Source organism: Hyposmocoma kahamanoa, unplaced genomic scaffold (genome assembly GCF_003589595.1).
Source record: "Hyposmocoma kahamanoa isolate Upper Pololo Valley unplaced genomic scaffold, ASM358959v1 211, whole genome shotgun sequence".
Lineage (NCBI taxonomy): Eukaryota > Metazoa > Arthropoda > Insecta > Lepidoptera > Cosmopterigidae > Hyposmocoma > Hyposmocoma kahamanoa.
The window spans coordinates 5,545,087-5,563,614 of NW_020653732.1; the positions used below are offsets into that span (position 1 = coordinate 5,545,087).

Here is an 18,528-nt window from a genome sequence, read left to right on the forward strand (position 1 = left end):
TATGCAGTTTTAACGCTGGCAGGTTATTATGGTGTGTCGTTGTTCCAAATTTGAATTTACGAAGTTGAAAAACGGAGAAAAGTTGTGGTTCGTCATTGTTTTTAAAGTAATAAGGGAGCGTAAGGTGCAAGCAAAACGAAATAATTTCAATATTTTTTTATTTAATTGTGTTATTTAACAATAAAGAAGTATTACATTGTTTTTCCTCTAAATTTAACCAAATTTCTCGAAGGAATTATGAACACTGCGCCTGAAGTAGCCGCACAAGCTGTGGCACTTTTGCAGTCTGAACTTAGTCAGCATAATGTAAGTACACAACTGCATTTCAGTCGTTTCGCTGTTGAAAGGTTCTAACCATCGGTACTTAGAGACTGGCGGCTACGTTCGCCGTCAAGGAAGACCACGATTTCGAGTGACAACGGAAAGGCAAGATCGATTTATCTTCACGACGAGCTCACGAAATCGTCAACTGACTTCAGTACAGATCCAAGAACAGCTTCGAGACTTCATGGAGTGTTAGCGCTAGAACTGCGAGAAGGAGACTTAAGGAACGTGGTCTAACTCCACATAAGCCAGCGGACGGGCCCAAATTGACACGAGCTCATCGAATGGCGCGACTCCAATTTGCACGAGATCATTTGCATTGGACTCCACGTCAGTGGAGCCAGGTACTCTTCACTGATGAAACTAAGATTATGGTCTATGGTAATGATGGGAGAAACAAGGTCTACCGAAGACAAGGAGAGCGTTTTGTGTAGTGTTGTATTGAAGAGAAAGTGAGCTGCGGCGGCGGTCTGGGGAGGAATGTCCACAGAAGGCAAAACTGCGCTTGAGGTTGTCACGGGACCGCGGCTGCCACCATTAAATACCGACAGATACATTCGCCAGTGCCTCGAAATTCATGTAATGCCATATGCTGACTTTGTAGGCCTAAATTTTATTCTCATGCATGACAACGCAAGAGCGCATACTGCAAGAGTCGTCACGGAATACCTTCATGACGTCGGTATTACTACCATGCAATGGCCAGTACGAAGTCCGGATATGAACCCAATAGAACATTTATGGGACGAGCTAAAGAGGCGTGCTCGAGCTCACCACCCAACCCCGCAAACCTTACCGGAGTTGAAAGTTGCCATTGAGGAAGAATGGGAGAACATTCCACAGCACTTCATATTGACGTTAATTAATTCTATATCAAATCGCATGGTGTCTGTTGTCAACGCTCTTGGAGGCAATACAAGTTACTGAATAGACAATTTTTTCCGATAAGCTACTGTTTTCTTTAAAATTTCTTTATGAAACTCTACATTTGACAAAAGTGAATTCAAGACTTGTGACACTTAGGGTCGTATTCTAGAACTCTACTCAATGCTCAAGTCAGGATTTGAGTATGGTTAAAAGCACTCGAAATCATACTCAAGTCCCTGCCATTACTGTCGTATTTCCAGTGCCTGAAATCATACTCAGATCCTGACTTGAGCATTGAGTAGAGTTCTGGAATACGACCCTAATGGCAAAGACTTGAGTATGATTTTCAGTGCTCACTGCAATACTCAAGTCCTGACTTCAGTATTGAGTAGAGTTCTGGAATACGACCCTTAAACTCGTTTTTCCCTGGTTTCACAAAATCAAATTTTCAACAAGTACATACGGAATGACGTTTAGTAAACCAACTTCAAAATTGCATTAATAGTTTTTGATCAATCAAACATATTTTTTAAGCTTAGGGCATTTAATACTAAAAATGCAAGGTGGCTCGAAATATGTGTCCGGGAGTGTATAACTGCCAGTTTACTATCTCAGTTTACGACTAACCATGGGACCTGCAATGAAACCAAAACGTACGCGATTACAAACCGAAAAATTGTTCCTATTATTCAATGTGTAAACCTCGTAATTATATAAATAATTATCAACCAATTAGGTACACTTCTATGCATTTTCCCTAATATATGTATTTGAAAAGTGCATATTTAAAATACTTGAAAATGTTCGGGATAAATACAATATTATTGTACTAGAGCAGTGTAGATTCCAAAAAATCTGATCAACGTATTTCCGTTGTTGTTTATCTCGCCACATGAAGTATGCTGCGGGTTGGTCCCAAAAGAACGTACGCTATGCCTTGGAGCGCCAACGGTTCACTGTCGCGCAGAACTGTCATTATCCTATAAAACTGACGGGATAAATTACTATAGCGGCAGTTATATTACAGCCGCAGGCTGATGAAGTTAGAATACTTCTAAATTTAAAAGCCTCTGGCTCACCTATGTCATTATCAACATGATCTTTATCTACATCAGTGCACCATAAAAATCTAATTTTAAAATAAAAAATATCTTTATTAGAAATATTATTATTTATATAATATCATTAGAAATCTGCGCGCAAAAGCGATTTTTGCAATTGCAAGGTTTTTGAAATTCGGACTTGACCATGGACTGTGGTGCATTCAACTTTTTCTTTCGATGAAAAAAAACATAATAACACGTTCAACTACGCGATTTGTACATTATTTATGTAATATATATCCGTTGGTATATTTTATTCTTATTGTTGTTGACATTAAATTGACAACGATAACTAATTTTGTTTATTAAAACTGATTTTTTATAGTTTCTATTTTTCTTTCATCTACTATTTTCCTCGCTATAGTGAGGTGAAATGTTGTGTGGGTCGCTCGGCAGCAAAGTTGTTTCACGTCTCGTGCCGTCAAACGCTCGCTCAGGTTACTATTTTTGAACCACTCGCTTCGCTCATGGTTCAATCCTATACTCCTTCTCTTGCTCAGGTTTCAATACAATCCTTGCGCCAAACAACAACTTTGCAGCCTTGCATAACAAGTAACTATTGTAACCGATTGTGTTAGACAGGAAATTTTTGTTAAAACCATTGATGTTAAGCCTTTTTTGGCGCCTAGAATATTTTTGCTGACTCTATCTCTAAAGATTTTTAGGCTTACAGGCGTTTAAGCTTCAATTTCGCCTCGCTGCAAGAGAACGCGCGGTCGCTCGCTGAAGTACTCGAACATTCGACTGCGCCTTGAGGCAGTAGTAGTAGTAGTATTTCGTGGACGTTCCGGTTTTCCGGTTTCCGGTTTTTATTATTTTTTTTTTTTAACGCACACACTCAACATAGCCCCGCACTAGGGAAACCCTGTGTCGCGGGTGCCATGGACACACACATAGACAACCACAAATTACACCCAAACTCACGAGAGAAATAATTGTAGGCCATACAAATATTTCTCCCGGCCCGGGAATCGAACCTGGGACCTCTGCGTGGCAGTTCGGCATGGTAACCGTTCGGCCACGGAGGCAGTTACAGTTAGTTCGACGGCACGCTGCGCCTGGCTTTGCGCCATTTTCCACGGATTCGCCAGGCGTCATCGACGGCAGCTGCGGAACTCGGCGGAAGACGCGCGACGTGATTTTTGGCTCGTATCTAGTTTGTACATTACACGATTGACCATAAAGTTCATTATGCTGTGCACAACAATTCGCTTCCAATCAGATCCGAGTTGATAAATTGGGCCTTATGTCGGTTGTGGTGATATAGCCAGTATGGTCGCTTACATTTTTAATATTGATTCTGTCGGTTACACTAAAATACAAAAAAAACAGTTGCTCTAATGACAAACTCAGCTTTTGTTATAATTTCTATTTGACTTAATTTTGGCGGGAAATGTCGAAGCGCCCTTGTCCGTTATAGTTAAAATATCATTTACAATAAAAAACGCTGTTTAGGTAAAAATATCGCTTAGATAAGTCGGCGGTAAACGACTCCATACACTGTATACAAGATTTTTTAAGCTATTGTTAATAATAGTTACTTTATTTATGACAAATATTTGTATCTGTGTTGATATTTTATTTATTTATATTATGTTCACGTTTTATTTTGACTTGAAAACCGGCAGCTTTACCATATAAGGTATTATACAAGCACATGGGACTTGTTAAGTAATGTCTCAGGGTGACAGACGCAGTGGCATTGCTAATCAGACCTTTGTAATTTAATGCTCTGAGTAGCACTGCAGTTATGGACAGGCGTGTCGCTTACGACCAGGCGCATGACTTCTTCGTTCCGTCACAAAAACTTCCTCTGTGTTATGAAACGCCTGAGCAAAAAAAATAGCAATAGTAAGCAAAAATAAATTTGCTACCAACTTCTTGTTCCAGTGAATTTATTGACCTTATGAACTCAATCCCTTTATCAAACTCACCATATCTACGTCGTACTGTTAAGTATTGGTCGTTTCTACCAAAAAAAGTATATTTAAGCGGATTTGTAAATATTTGTAATGTTTTCGGAATGCCGTGTATCTACAGTAATATTGTTACTGGGATGCAGATTTACTAATATTTTTCCGTGGCGTTGTTTTAAAATAGTATTTTATTATATATTCTGTAATCTATAACATACAATAACAAAAAATAAAGTCTTCGAGATCAAACAATGTCTATAATACTGCCTTCAAGGCTGTGTTGCCATTTTTTTAAATTTGACGACTAAAATGTTTTGCAGAATTCGTTCCACGTAAATATAACAACCGGACTCAAAATAATAACAAAGTTCCAACGTCATTCAGTCGTAAGACAATAGACTGAATTTCAAAAAAAGGCGATTTTATTTTTCGATTCCAAATTATCTATAAGTAACGATCTAAACAAATTTTCTCGTAAAGACATAATAGTAATCACGGATTAAGATCTTAAAATAATCTTTTTTATGGTTGAAAATAAATGTGCTACACTGATATTGTATTTTATTCTTTTACTAGAATGAAAATAGTATTTTATGCAATCGTTGCATGAGGAAGGTTTTCACGAGTCTCATGTTTAGGCCACGAGGCTTTACCAAGTAGCCTAAGTAGGTATGTACGAGATTTTAACATCTAATTATGTAATTATTGCATACAATACTTTTTCTACGAGTTTTAAAATAATAAAACACAACCAATATTTGAAAATTATTTTTTTAACAATCCACGACAGCAAACTCGACCAAAACCAAACAAGGACCGTTTTTATTATAACCAATCAAGAGGCGTAGAGCATTTGAATAGCGTCATATTAATATTTGATACTTTATATTGTTTTTATTAAGTTATTTTTCACCAAATGGTTACTGCGCCTTTGTACCTGTTTACATAACAGGTATTTACAAACATTTTGAGATATAATTTAATCTATTAATTTCACAAATACAAATTGTTTGCCCGCTCCCGTTGATGTCTTTTGTATGAACAAAAGCGTATTCTACGAATATGAGCACTTTCTACAGGTACATGATTTTATGTTATGACGGCTTAAGGGACATTCAAATTGTACGACTGTGGTAACAGCTATGGACAGGCGTGTCGCTTAAAACCAGGCGCAAGGCATTTTCCTTCTGTGACTTGAATAGAATTTTTGTATGGTATACATTTTTTTTATAATATCAAGTGACGGTATGATCTAGTTGTGCGCCTGATGGTAAGCTACACGCCTGTTCATAACTCTTGCAGTGCCACTCAGAACTTTAAGCCGTAAAGATAAGTCCATCTGCCTGTCATTTCACCAGCACCCTTACCCTTTCAAACCGGAACGCAGTAATGCAAATATTAGAAAAAAAACATATGACAAAGCATTCAATAACACTGAATAGTCAGAAATAGATAAAATTAGAAAACACGATTCGAAAATTAAAAACGAAATACTGGATGAAACCAATGTATAGTTTTTCGGTTATAAATGGATAACTACTTAGAATAATAACGCATAGAATGATAGTTTCATATCAAACGAACTGCCACAAGTGAGGCAAAAATCAAATTCATGTAGGCTAGTTTTAGTAGTAGGTTAATTTTCGGTTTCAGTGAATATTTATATAAAAATACAAGTTGAAACGCGTTACTTCCTTGTGGAATGTGATGTTAGTATCTATTTTATGTTTGTCTGACGTATTTTTACACTCATTTACCGCACATTTCGTCATTTTTAGCTAAAATTCTTGATCTGTTCGCGGTGCAAGTTGACCTTGAGCATTGAATGCCCGCCCGCTCGTGTAGGCCCTTTTGGCGCGCTTCAATTTGCCTCACTTAGCGTGTGCGGACTAGGTTTCTATGCGTTGTTATTCTAAGGATAACTAAATATTATGTATAAATAAAAATAATCACTTTATTCACAATAAAACGCATGTTTTTTCTTTCAAATCGAGTTTTTTCAATTCTACAATGTTGAATTACGACAGTATTGGTTATTTATATCATCAAATTTTTGTTAAAACATCAAATTCTAAAATGGTAACACTCACTGCGTAAGCGCAACTGGCCGGCCAGTGAACAACCGATCGGCGATCGCGCGGCCGCCATGCGAGACAAAACGAAGATAAACGAAAACGAAAACATTCCAAATTAAAACAAAACTCAATCGAAAGTTGCGAATACCGAATTTTCCGGAGTTGCCAGAACAGTGTATAAATACTATAAAATTGTTTTATAAAAAGTTCAAACTTCAAAAGCATATGTTTCTGTGTGGCCAGTCCAAGGATGTGAACTTTTAATTTCATTCGTGCAACGGAATGTGGTTTTAAAAGTCCATGTTGAAAAGGACGAGTGTGTGTTTTTTCTTTATTTTTAATGTGTGGGGCAGTCATTGAGCCTTTAGCTGTTTTAAAATAAGTTTTATAAAGGTAAGTTTAGTTATTTATTCATTATCGTTATTGAAAAGTAGATTATTATTAAATTGTTGTAGAAGGTGTTTAATCTTGTTTTAAGTGAATAATTTTCTACAGATCTAATGATCTGTAAAAAATTAAAAACAAAGGTAAATAATTTTACCTTAGTGAATTACGCACTTGGAGTAAAGCACATAGTTATCAAATAAACGTACACAACAAAAAACAAGTTTTCGAATACCAAATCGGCCTTGTAAGCATTTTTTTTAATAATAACAAGTTTCTTTTGTTTTATCCAAGATTGGGTCATTTGATTGGCGTTAATAATTTGCTTAAAAAAATCGATTAAAGGTCAAATGGAACCCTATGTACCTAATAATTATTATTTTGTTAACCCTACAATTTGCTATAGCTCTACAGTCATTACATGACGGTCTGTTTTTGAACTGAAAATTTGAATGACGTCAAGTACATTGGGCATTAAATGAGGAGGTTCCAGGTTCTATTCCCGGAAGGACCTACTGGGGAAACTAACTTTTCGAGGTATTCCGCTTAATTTCTCTGGAGTGCATTCTGTTCGTCTGATATCCTAGTAAAAAGAATTTATATTATGAATTACTGTTATATTTTTATGACAATAACTTACATTTTGCTGAAGTCTATTAAGCTCCTTTAAAAATCTACTACTAAACATGGATTTTTTAAATGATATCGAGTAACGGGATGAGCAAGTCGTACGCACGATGGTAAGCGACATGCTTAACAAAATAGTTGCAACGTCTTTCAGAGTTTTCAATCGCAAAGATCATATGGCCACTGCCATTGCGCCGGCCACCCTGAGACGTAAAACTTGACAAGTCCCGTGTACCTTCAGATTTCACCAGCACCCTTCAAAAGGGGAACGCAGTAATGTTCACATTAATTTAGTAGCATTAGAGCTCATTGTGAAAGATTTCGTCCTGGGAAGGTTCTTGTCGAGTCAGTTCAAAAACCAGTAGACAACGTGTTATAATTCTTTAACCCAGTAAGCAGCCAGGTAGCTATGCCCCTATCAATTGTCTTTAGCAGGCCTTCGCGAGTGCAGGTCGGACACAGTGGGCATGATAGCAAGTGAGATATACTTTGTGGGGGAATCCGCTGGCACAATGGTTTTTGAGTAGGATTGATATATCTGCCGTCCATTTACTAAAACGTGGCTAAGTGACAAATGGTCAAATATCGGTATTAAATAGAAAATGAAAGAGCACAAAATTCTCGTTTAAGAACATTTAAAACGTCGTAACGTAAGGCCGGATCGAAGTATTTTGTTCTGAGTGTTCTACCGTTGTATTAATAATTATAACAAACTAGTGGAGTAATTTCACTTAAAAAATAATTGAATATGAATTCAATAAAATTTATAATGGTTAACGTGTTTGACTTATAGTACCTCATCCTAACGATGCATAGGTGCAATATCATTAAACAATTTCAATATTGTAAAAGTGGGTTATGTCTCAAAAAAATATTTTGTCACTTAGCCGCTTTTTAGTTAGTGGACGGTAGGTATCCCCATTTCACCATGTTGTCTCTACATCTCACACCATGTGATCTCAGATAATTCAGGGATTTCCATACCAACCACTGCAACTCGTGCACAGGGGGAAGACTTTCGACTGGGGTTATAAAATCATGAGGAACAGCGAATTTGGCTTGCGAAAGTTTGCACCTCGCATGAGCGTTACTGCGTTCTAGTTTTGAAGGGTAAGGGTGCTGGTGAAATTACAGGCACATGGGACTTGTCAGCTTATGTCTCAGGGTACAGACCATGGAATGCGTCTCAGGGTGACGGGCGCAGTGGCAGTGCCCCTCAGATCTTTGCGGTTTAAAGCTCTGAGTGGTTCTGCAACTGTTATGGACAGGCGTGTACCTTCCCGTCAGGGGCAGGACTTGTTCGTCCCGTCACTTATTATTATATAAAAAATAAAGAAAAAAAATTGTGAACCAAAATCTTTTTGGCTGTGGGTTTGAATCCGGGCTTCCGACTAGTTTTTCGAAATTTATGTGCGAAATTTGGCCGTTTCCTCATGCTCCTACTGGGCGCTCCACGGAAGAATGTGGGGTGCTCCTACTGGTGTCCTTATGCTCCGTAACGTGATCTAATAACTATGCTAAACTAGAATAAAATATATCAAATAAAAAAGTCAAAAATATCTTTATTGCATAGATAAGAAGAAAATTACACTTGAAATCATCACTTTGCGCTCTATCGTAAGGCAGATTCCCCTGAGAAGAATAATCAAGAAACTCTAAGGGTTGCTCTTTAAAATTAATATAGTATTAAATGTACTTACAGAAACAACCTGAAAGAGCTAAACTGATCACTACCACGGAAATACGTTAACAGCTTTCACTGAAGTGACTGATTAACTTAGAGAATCGATAACATACATACAAGTACTACAATATCAGTTACATATAAATATAGGTGACAGCACATTAGTAGGAGCACGAGAACATATTTATCCTTTTGGTCCTACCAATAGATGCATAAGGACAAATTAGTCCTCTTGCTCCTACCAGTAGGAGCACTCAGGAGCATGAGGAAACAGCCCGAAATTTAATTTAAAATTTACCACAGTGTTAGTGCCACTTAGATCTTTGCGGTTTAAAGCTCTGAGTAGCACTGCAACTATTATAGACAAGTATCACTACCACCAGGCACCCGATATGCTTGTTCCGAAACTTGGTATCATTAAGAAAAAGAAATTTCTCTGTGTTCTTGCTACATATCTTTATGTAAGGCTTAACCGGCTAAATAGCGTCAGTTCGAAGGAATTTTCTTTGTGTTCATTTGATCTGTATGTAAATAATAATAAAAAGCTAGTAGAGTATTTTTATAAACAATATGTAGAATAGTAGTAAAAATGTCATAATATTAAGTAAATAAAAAATACACTTCATGATTTGACGTTTTTAAACGTAATTCATATAAGTTCTAAGAATAACACAAAAAGTTAACACCTGCTGTTTAACTGCCGGTTAACGCAACATAAGTAATCTTTAAATCAAACCTGACGCAGTGTGTTTTGCTCACATAACATTGTGCAACCCACCTCCGCTTATAATTTTGATCTTAACACGTTACAACACTATGATCTTTTGAGAGAATCGTTTAAACGAGTATATTATTATATTGTCTCTGTATCTTCAGTGGTGGCGGATGGCGGAGGTAGATTCGGATTCAGGGTGCTTCGGGTGAATTAAGCTATTTACTGTGAAAGTATTTTCGAGATCACTGCATTAGTTTTTATATCTCTTAGTTCTGCCTCCAAAGAGTAATATGAGCAATAGTGCTGGTAAGTTTTTGATTTTGAAATGAGCTTTTCGGTGAAGAAAAACATCGTGGTGAATGCATGTCTAAGAAGGTTGACAACCTTCGGAGAGTTTGAAGTCCCCAACCCCATTTCTGTTGCCAAGCAGTAATAGAATTAAGAATAGAATAGAATTATTTATTTCAGGCATAGACCCATATAATTTGTTAGTAATATTGTCAGTTAGAATAGGTTTATATATATTTTAATTTATTTAATACATATAAAAACAGATTGATTTGCCCAACCCAGCACTTTAGAATTGGACAATCAAATCTGCCTGCAGTAATTTTTAGGACGCTGTGTGGCTACTTCTGACACGAATTATAAGCGATTTTTTTTGCATTAGATCATAGAAGCTGTCTACTTCCGCATTACTTATTAAAATCATGTGATTATTTAGCATTAATGTAAGCCTTACCTACTGCGTTCCAGTTTTGAAGGGTACGGGTGCTGCTGGTGAAAGTACAGGCATGTGGGACTTGTCATTTTACGATTCAGGGTGACGATGACGAGTGCAGTGGAGTTGCCATTCAGATCTTTGCTATATAAAGCTCTGAGTGGAACAGCGTTATGGACAGGCGTGTCACTTACCCGCCAGCGTGACGAGCCATGATCTAAGGCCTAACAGGACACCCGTGCAGTTTTTCTTCGCGTGTCAATTCTGACGTTCACATTTGTGAGAATCAGTACTCAGCGACTGACACAGCATTATCAGCGGCGTTGCATAGGTCCTCGTGTGTGCAGGTGTAGAGAATCGCAGAGCGGGGTAAGAGATGTACCATGGTCTGGGGAGAGACACCTAAAAAACATGCTCTCTCCGAGCTATAACCCCACCTGTGCATGCTCTCCTTGCTTTGGCCGACTTGGTTCCGCAGTCTATTTAGACACTTCCTAGTGTACCAAGGTAGATTATGCCCTGGAGTGAGGTGGAGGATCTCCCCTTCCACCCGTGCAGTGGGACATATAAATGAGTTAGTGATGATGGTTTCATGTAATGGGTATTATTTTTGTGACTTTATGGATGAACCACTTTTGACATATGATCACATGTGACATTATTGTCCCAGGGTTACTAATTTATGTACTATTATAACTATCCAAACTGTACAAGTTCCGGTTCGAGCAATAACGTCATGCGTTGGTGTAAGCTGCGCGGGCGCCGCCGGCCTTGACTCCGGCGAGCAAAACCAATCGATTGATACACCTGCACGCAAGTTTTTGGCGTTACAAACGCTATGTTTTTAGCAATGAAAAGTCAAAACAAACTATTCATACTAATTGTTATTCAGAAGCGTTTGAATGTTTCATTGTGACGTTTCTGTTTCAGGCTGTACATTAACTGTATTTTTTTTACAAGTTGCGGGACTAATTAGTCATGCGCCTGGTGGTAAGTGACACGCCTATCCATAACAGTTGCAGTGCCACTCAGAGTTTTCAATTGCAAAGATCTTAGAGGCACTGTCACTGCGCCCATCACTCTGATACATAAGTTGACAAGTCTCATCCCCCTGTGATTTCACATACCTTAAGGACTAACGTACATAGAATATAATAAAACATTATTTATAAAATTAAGGTAATGGTATCGACGCTTTTATGGGGCACAGTATACGTTCTTACAATACGATTACGGAGTATGCATTAAGATTATCATTTCCTAAGTTTAAAAACTACATGAAAAATATTTTAATTGAAAAGTCATATTACAAAATTGAAGACGTGTTAGATAAAGATGTATGGAAAGACGACATGGCTCTAAATTCTACACAAATTGATTAAAAGTATATTCCATAGCATTTATTTGAAAATAGTAATCCCTAGGGTTTCTTGCTCTTTCTTCTCAGTGAAGCTTAAAAGGGGCGTTTTCAAGTGTAAATTTATTTTACCTATAGAATAAATGATTCTTTAACTTTAACTTGGCCTGTAACTTCACCAGCGTCCTTACCCTTCCAAACCGGAACGCAGTAATGCTCACCTTAATGCTTGGCGGCAGAAATAGGTAAGGTGGCTGTAGCGAATTGCAGCAGTCTCTACAAATCTCTTTTGTATATATTTTATATTTAAATTCTAAATTTAAATGTGATTGGAAATGAAACTAGTTTCGGGCCCTTTACAGGTCCTATGGTCACGGTTGACTGTAAAGGGCCCGAAACGTCGGTTTGTCTGAAAAAAACAAATATACGCGATATAAATCCGGAAAAATAGTTTCATTTCCTATGTGTAACAATCGCGAAAACCTAAGAAATTAAATGTGATTTTTTTTTGCCGCCTTTTCTTGACTTTTGTCAGCTTTTTGTCTTTGATAGCTACGTGTTTTCTAATAAATTAACAAGTACGTACGTAAATACGATTGCTTTGGCCTTGCTCACTTGTTGTTAGCACCCACCTTTTAATCCAATGATACAATCCGCTACAGTGACAGTACTTCCCTGGACGAACTCTTTCGCAAGGAGCTGTATGCTACTAAACTGTATTTAGCCGCTCACGCGATACATGCAGCCGCAGACGCATACCACACCTAGAGGTGCCGGTGAAGATTTTATACCGATTTATCGGATATCGAAGTTATAACTGGTAAAAGAACTAATATTAATTGCTACTTCGGTAACTACTCTAGCAAACCATAAAGTTTTTAATGCCCGGGTCTGTCATTAAAAAAAAATAAACAACTTCAAAAAACGTCACGACAACCGTGTGTTTTATTGTTTGGGCTGGTGATTTCACTGTTTTTTTTATTGAAAACACACCGTAAGTAGCGTTTTTTAAGTTTACCCTGAAAATGTTTGTAACTTTAAGGAGTAATTTCATGGTAAACGTTAGAACCACTCAAACGGAGTATTATCATATTTATCCAAGTACACCAAAAATTTCATTAGTGCTTTTTAAGTGCAGGATTTGCGGTGTATTACTGCATTTTATTTGAGATGTTTTTGTTGGTAGTACGGAGAGTACTTATTTAGCAATGCAGAATAATAATTTTCATTTATAAAAACTTGTATTTAAACTGAATGCTTTTCTAATTTGCGAAACCAAATAGCCGCCATTTTGCGGTAGGAGGAGCGCATCGCGTGAGCGGGTAAGATAGTGCAAGGAGAGCTAATGGCGTTAAGAACACCGTTCTGCCCTCATTATCATAACTAAGGTAAGGTGAAATGGAGTTATAATACTTCTATCATCTATCTTCGGCGTATATACTTACCCAATGCTTTCTTATTTTCGTCATTGTCGTCTCCGTCACAGAATATAAGGACAAGTTCTTCTCAAGCCTTTCTCCTTAAAATCTTATTCGAATAATCCTTACTTATCATATTCCATATTGCAGGACGTTTCCCAACTTCATCTATGAATAAATCCGTATTAAAATCTTCTGTACCCATTTCTAGAAAAAAATTCAATTTCAATTGCAAAACACGTCTCACCGCGTCGAAAACGCGGGCTCATGTGAACGGCAGTACGGCAAACCTATTATGCTTGTATAGTTCATGAAGTACGAACTATTAGGAATATATTCCCTACACTGACCGACATGAATTAGTTCGTCTTGCACGGTTTTAATAGTTCATCGTTCTTTTTAGTTCAGTACGAACTAGGAACTGTCTGCGTTGATAGTTCACCTGTCTTTTATACAGCAGGAACGATGCGAGCGGGACAAATAGCGGTCATTCATTACTTTTACTACAAGTTCGAGTGGGATGCACGATTTAACGTTCCCAGCTCGTTCTAAGTCTCTAATACGTATCTACACTATATATAATAAGTAATATTTTTTAGTATTATGAAATAGTAGTACCTAAGTATTGATTTTTAAACACACCTTTCTAACTAAAATTCTCATTTTGTAAAAAAAAAGGATATTTAGTTAGAATGCAAGTTTTTAAACCTGTAAAATATGAAGGAAAATCAAATAGTACCGATTCCATACAAATTATACTTTTAAATATTTAGTACAGTGTAGTATTGACCTCATAATACTAGAAGTCCGTAGTAGTTCATGTGAATAAAATTACTAGTTTGGAGCGTTCGTTCAAAGTCCGAGTAAGGACAAGACGAACTAACTAAGGAAGTAGATGAACTAAATTAACTAGAAGATCTACCTAGTTCAGTTGACCGATTGAACTAACAAGATCGCTCCCGCTAAGGACCGAACGCGCGTTGGCCGCTCGCATGTGAACACCTACAGCGATTTACGTACAAAATTCGGTAAGTTGTAAGCGCGCGTTAGCGAAACGTGCGTTGAACGCTCGTCATTTGAACATGCTCTTAGAGTATTATTAGCAAAAAATATTTTACTACCAAAAAAATCTGTAAGCGCCAATAACTCGAATGTTACCGACATGCAAATTACGTTAGTTATGACAAGGAGTGTATGTGTTACATGATTATATAAGAAAACCGAGATGCATCAGGTCATTCAATACAGAAACCAGTTTGTGAACTGTGACTTGTACAAGAAACTTGCTTTTTGAAATGCTTATGGTAGATATTGAGTTTTTTTTATGATACAAAGTGAAGGGAGGAATAAGTCGTACACCTGTTCACAAGTTCGATAGTGTATGGAGTACTGCTGTCACCTTTGGGACGGCTCTGCCCATTATCAGTTAGTTGCCTTGGAATCAGTAGAGCGAAAATCAAAGAGACTTATTAACAACAATTGTCTTGTGGAGTCGAAGCTACAAAATTTCGACCATCGCAGAAAAGCAGCATGCTTGTCGGTTTTCTATCGGATACATTTCGGGGAGAGTGCGCAGGAACTTTTCAATTTAGTTCCACCCTAACCGTTCCTCCTTCGGTCGACTAGAAGGTCCGAAACACTCCATCCTTATGTTGTTGATATACCATTTACTCGCACTAAGCGCTTTGCTTCCTCCTTTCTGATGCGTACGGCAAAGGAATGGAATACTCTACGGCATCTGTATTTCCCGTAATATAATATAATAGAATAGGCATTTTTTAGGCAAATGCGACCCATCATCGGTCACATCGTTGCTTAACATCAGGTGAGGTTGTGGCCAAGCGTGTGTCTATTATATATTTAAATAAGTTACCATGTACGTTAGTGCCACCCAGAGTTTTAAATAGCAAAGATTGAGGGGCACCGCCACTGCGCCTGTCACCCAGAGACATAAGTCAAGTCTCATGTCATGTGACTGTAATTTCACCAGCACCCTTACCCTTCTAAACGGGATTGCAGAAATAGGTAAGGTGACAGTACTTCACTGGACTCTTTCACAAGGAGCTCTACTGCTACAGCGTACTTCCATTGATTCAATAATAATTACGATTTATCAACGGCGCCTGATCCGCTAATATTCTTATTATAAGAATATTAAAAAAAATAAAAAACTTTTATTTAAAAATAATCTCAGTACAGTGCACTAAAAAACCAATCTCAAAAGTACGTGGAATTACGTCTATTTGCTAAGTTTTTTTAAGGTTCACAAATACCGGAGTTATCGCGTAACATACATACAAAAAAAACATACAATCGAATTGAGAACCTCCTCCTTTTTTGAAGTCGGTTAAAAAGAACTTCTTCTAACTTTGAATTCAGTATATGACAGTACTACGCCATCCTTAGAGGTGGAATATTATCTTTAAATTTAAATGAGACCAATACAGAAGTACCTTCTTTTCAACAAAAAAAGAATCGTCACAATCGGTTCTTAAATGCCGGAATAATCTAACATACATGCATACATACAAAAAATACAGTCGAATCGAAAACCTCTCCCATTTTAGAAGTCGATTAAAAAGAAAGTACGACAATGACAGTAGTAGGATGATCGCCATTGTGTCACATTAAATAAGTACTAAAAAGTACTCGTTTTAAAGAGGAAGAAAATGGTTTAAAGTTACTTTTGATGTTAGAAAATTCAATGACGCGCACATGTACTTGTATCATCTCATACAAACTCTTCATGTCCTTGTGAAAAGAAGGAGCTCTACTGCTACTAAATAGTCAAACTATCGTTGTCATTTTCGTATAACGGTTTATAATGCAACGCCATCTAGTAGCTCGGTGACCTTTTAATAACTAGTTACTCTTTCTTATATTATGGTAGCAAAGGCGTAATGCTGGTGTTGGTAGATGGCGTCACAAAGCTATCTTAATTAGATGTGGACGATTAAACGAAAAACACTTAAAAAGTATGCTTTTTAATTTAAACGTAAGCGTCGGTCAGTTCAATACCCAAAATTTGGATTTTGTACAACGTGTTTATGTTTCAAGTCCCGCCATCTATGTTTCCTAAACAAATGAATTCGTCAATTTTAATTTTATAAATAAAAATATAACTCGTGTTTTACAAATAAACTTACTTATCTTAAAACCTTTAGTAGTCTACTCTTGCTTTTCGCTATCAACACAACGCGTTGCAAGCTTCTTTTAACATAAAAGTCTACGTGAAACGTTTTTCTAAACGGTTTTGTAAGCTTCAAACTAAAAGGCGTTTGGAAAAGCACACTTTTTTAACGTTTAACAAAATAAACAGTTTTTCCCATCTCTAATCTTAAGTCCAAGTCACAGATTATTACTCAAGAGCCAATACTTGACTCAGTATCCTAAAAGAGGATACCAATGTCGTACACAAGGGCAATTGTTGCAATGACACCTACGCTATTAGCTGCCTTGTGAAATCATTAGGTTTGTTTTCAAATAACAATTTTATGAAAATGTAGTTGGTGCTAGTATTATTTCATGAAAAATAGTAATAAACTTAACATTAAATAATAATAATGAATGAATGAAATATTCTTTATTGTACATAAAATTACAATTAAAATACAATACAAGAGCTTAAGTATAATAGTAGTAGTAAGACAATGTGCAACAGGCGGCCTTATTGCTATGTAGCAATTTTTCCCAGGCAACCTTAGGATAGACATTTCGGATATGCAAAAGGGGTGTAACCAAAGAATATCATCATAAGTACACTACATAATAAAAATAATTAGTCATTAATTATAATTATATTATTAGTCATTAATAATAATTAGTCATTAATAATAATTAGTCATTAATTATAAATTAGTTAATAATTAGTCTGTTATAAATAGTCCCACTGCGTGGTACAGACCTGACGTTCAATGCGGATTGCGAACTTCACACAGATCATTCAATGGCCTTGCAGATGTGTGCTTTTTCTGCTTTCTTCTCGATGTTAAATCCCATGCTAAATTTCAAATTAAATTTCGCATATAAGTTCTGAATAACTCAGAGGTGTAAGTTCAGATTCGAACCCACGGCCTTGAGAAGGGGTAGGTCAAATCATTAGGCCACGGCGGCTTAATCACATTAAATACGAGGAATATTTTTTTATTAAAAAAAACTATCTCAAAAGTTCATGAAACTACATCTATTTGCCAAGTTTTATTGAAATTGGTTACCGAAAATGGCGCGAAGCTTGATTCATCCCCTAGTTTGCCACCCTTATAGGTGAAATATTTTCCTCAAATTTTATTATTTTATAATTTATTTATACAAAAAAATACAATCGAATTGAGGACCTCCTCCTTTCTTAAAGCCGGTTAAAAATAAACTGGCTGTTGTCTTCACAAAGTCATGTATATAATAAAGATTCAGGTTGATATTCAAAATTTACCATTACGAGGTTTGAAACTAAAGGTCAAACAACAACTTTTGTATGTATTACTATAATACTAAGGTTGTCTGGAAGAGATCGCTCTCAGCGATAAGGCCGCCTTTGCCCACATTACTTCTAAGTTGTCTATGTACTGTTTTTATTTTTTTTTGTGTGAAAAATAAAGTGCATTATCTATCTACATATCTACTATCTCCAGATTGCGGACAATTTCTACATCGATCATTCTATATATCAAATTTGGTTATATGAATCTTGGGGAAGGTATGGCAATATTACATATAATTGCCCAAATTATAAAGTAGAGCTCCTTGTGAAAGAGTTCGTCTAGGGAAGTACTGCCACCTTATCTATTTCTGCCGCCAAGCAGTAATGTCAGCATTATTGTGTTCCGGTTTTGAAGGGTAAGGGTGCTGGTGAAATTTCAGGCACATGGGACTTGTCAACGTATGTCTCAGGGTGACGGGCGTAGTGGCAGTGCCCTTCCGATCTTTCTAAGTTAAAACTCTGAGTGGCACTCCAACTGTTATTGGCAGCCGTGCAGCTTACAATCAGGCGCACGACTTGTTCGTCCCGCCACTGGTTATTATAAGAAAATCCCTCCCTTCAACTCTGTATCAGTATCCACTCTAACAGAATATAAATACAGATACATACTTCAACCTGTCACTTCTTATTACGGTTCTCCTCCAGATACCTTTTTTTTTTTTTTTTTTTTTTTTACCGTAGACCATAGACCATAGTCTCTGAAATCATAATATCTTATAGACTCTAATTAATTATTTGAGACACAGTCTATGTAAGACTATGGTCTCAGAAACTATGGTATTTAAAATGCAATTATCTATGGTCTATTTGAGGTGCGGTCTTTTAGAGACATGTGTAACAAAAATTTTGGTGAAGAGTCT

General features: G+C 36.9%; 1 protein-coding gene across 1 annotated transcript in view; it reads left to right on the forward strand.

The window, feature by feature from the left end:
• The first annotated feature begins 6,346 nt into the window (after nucleotides 1–6,346).
• LOC113227558 overlaps nucleotides 6,347–18,528 on the forward strand; it is an 89,697-nt gene continuing 77,515 nt past the window's right edge. The window contains exon 1 of the mRNA XM_026460509.1: nucleotides 6,347–6,678. The gene's annotated coding sequence lies outside the window, so the exon portion shown is untranslated. The remainder of the gene's footprint in view (nucleotides 6,679–18,528) is intronic.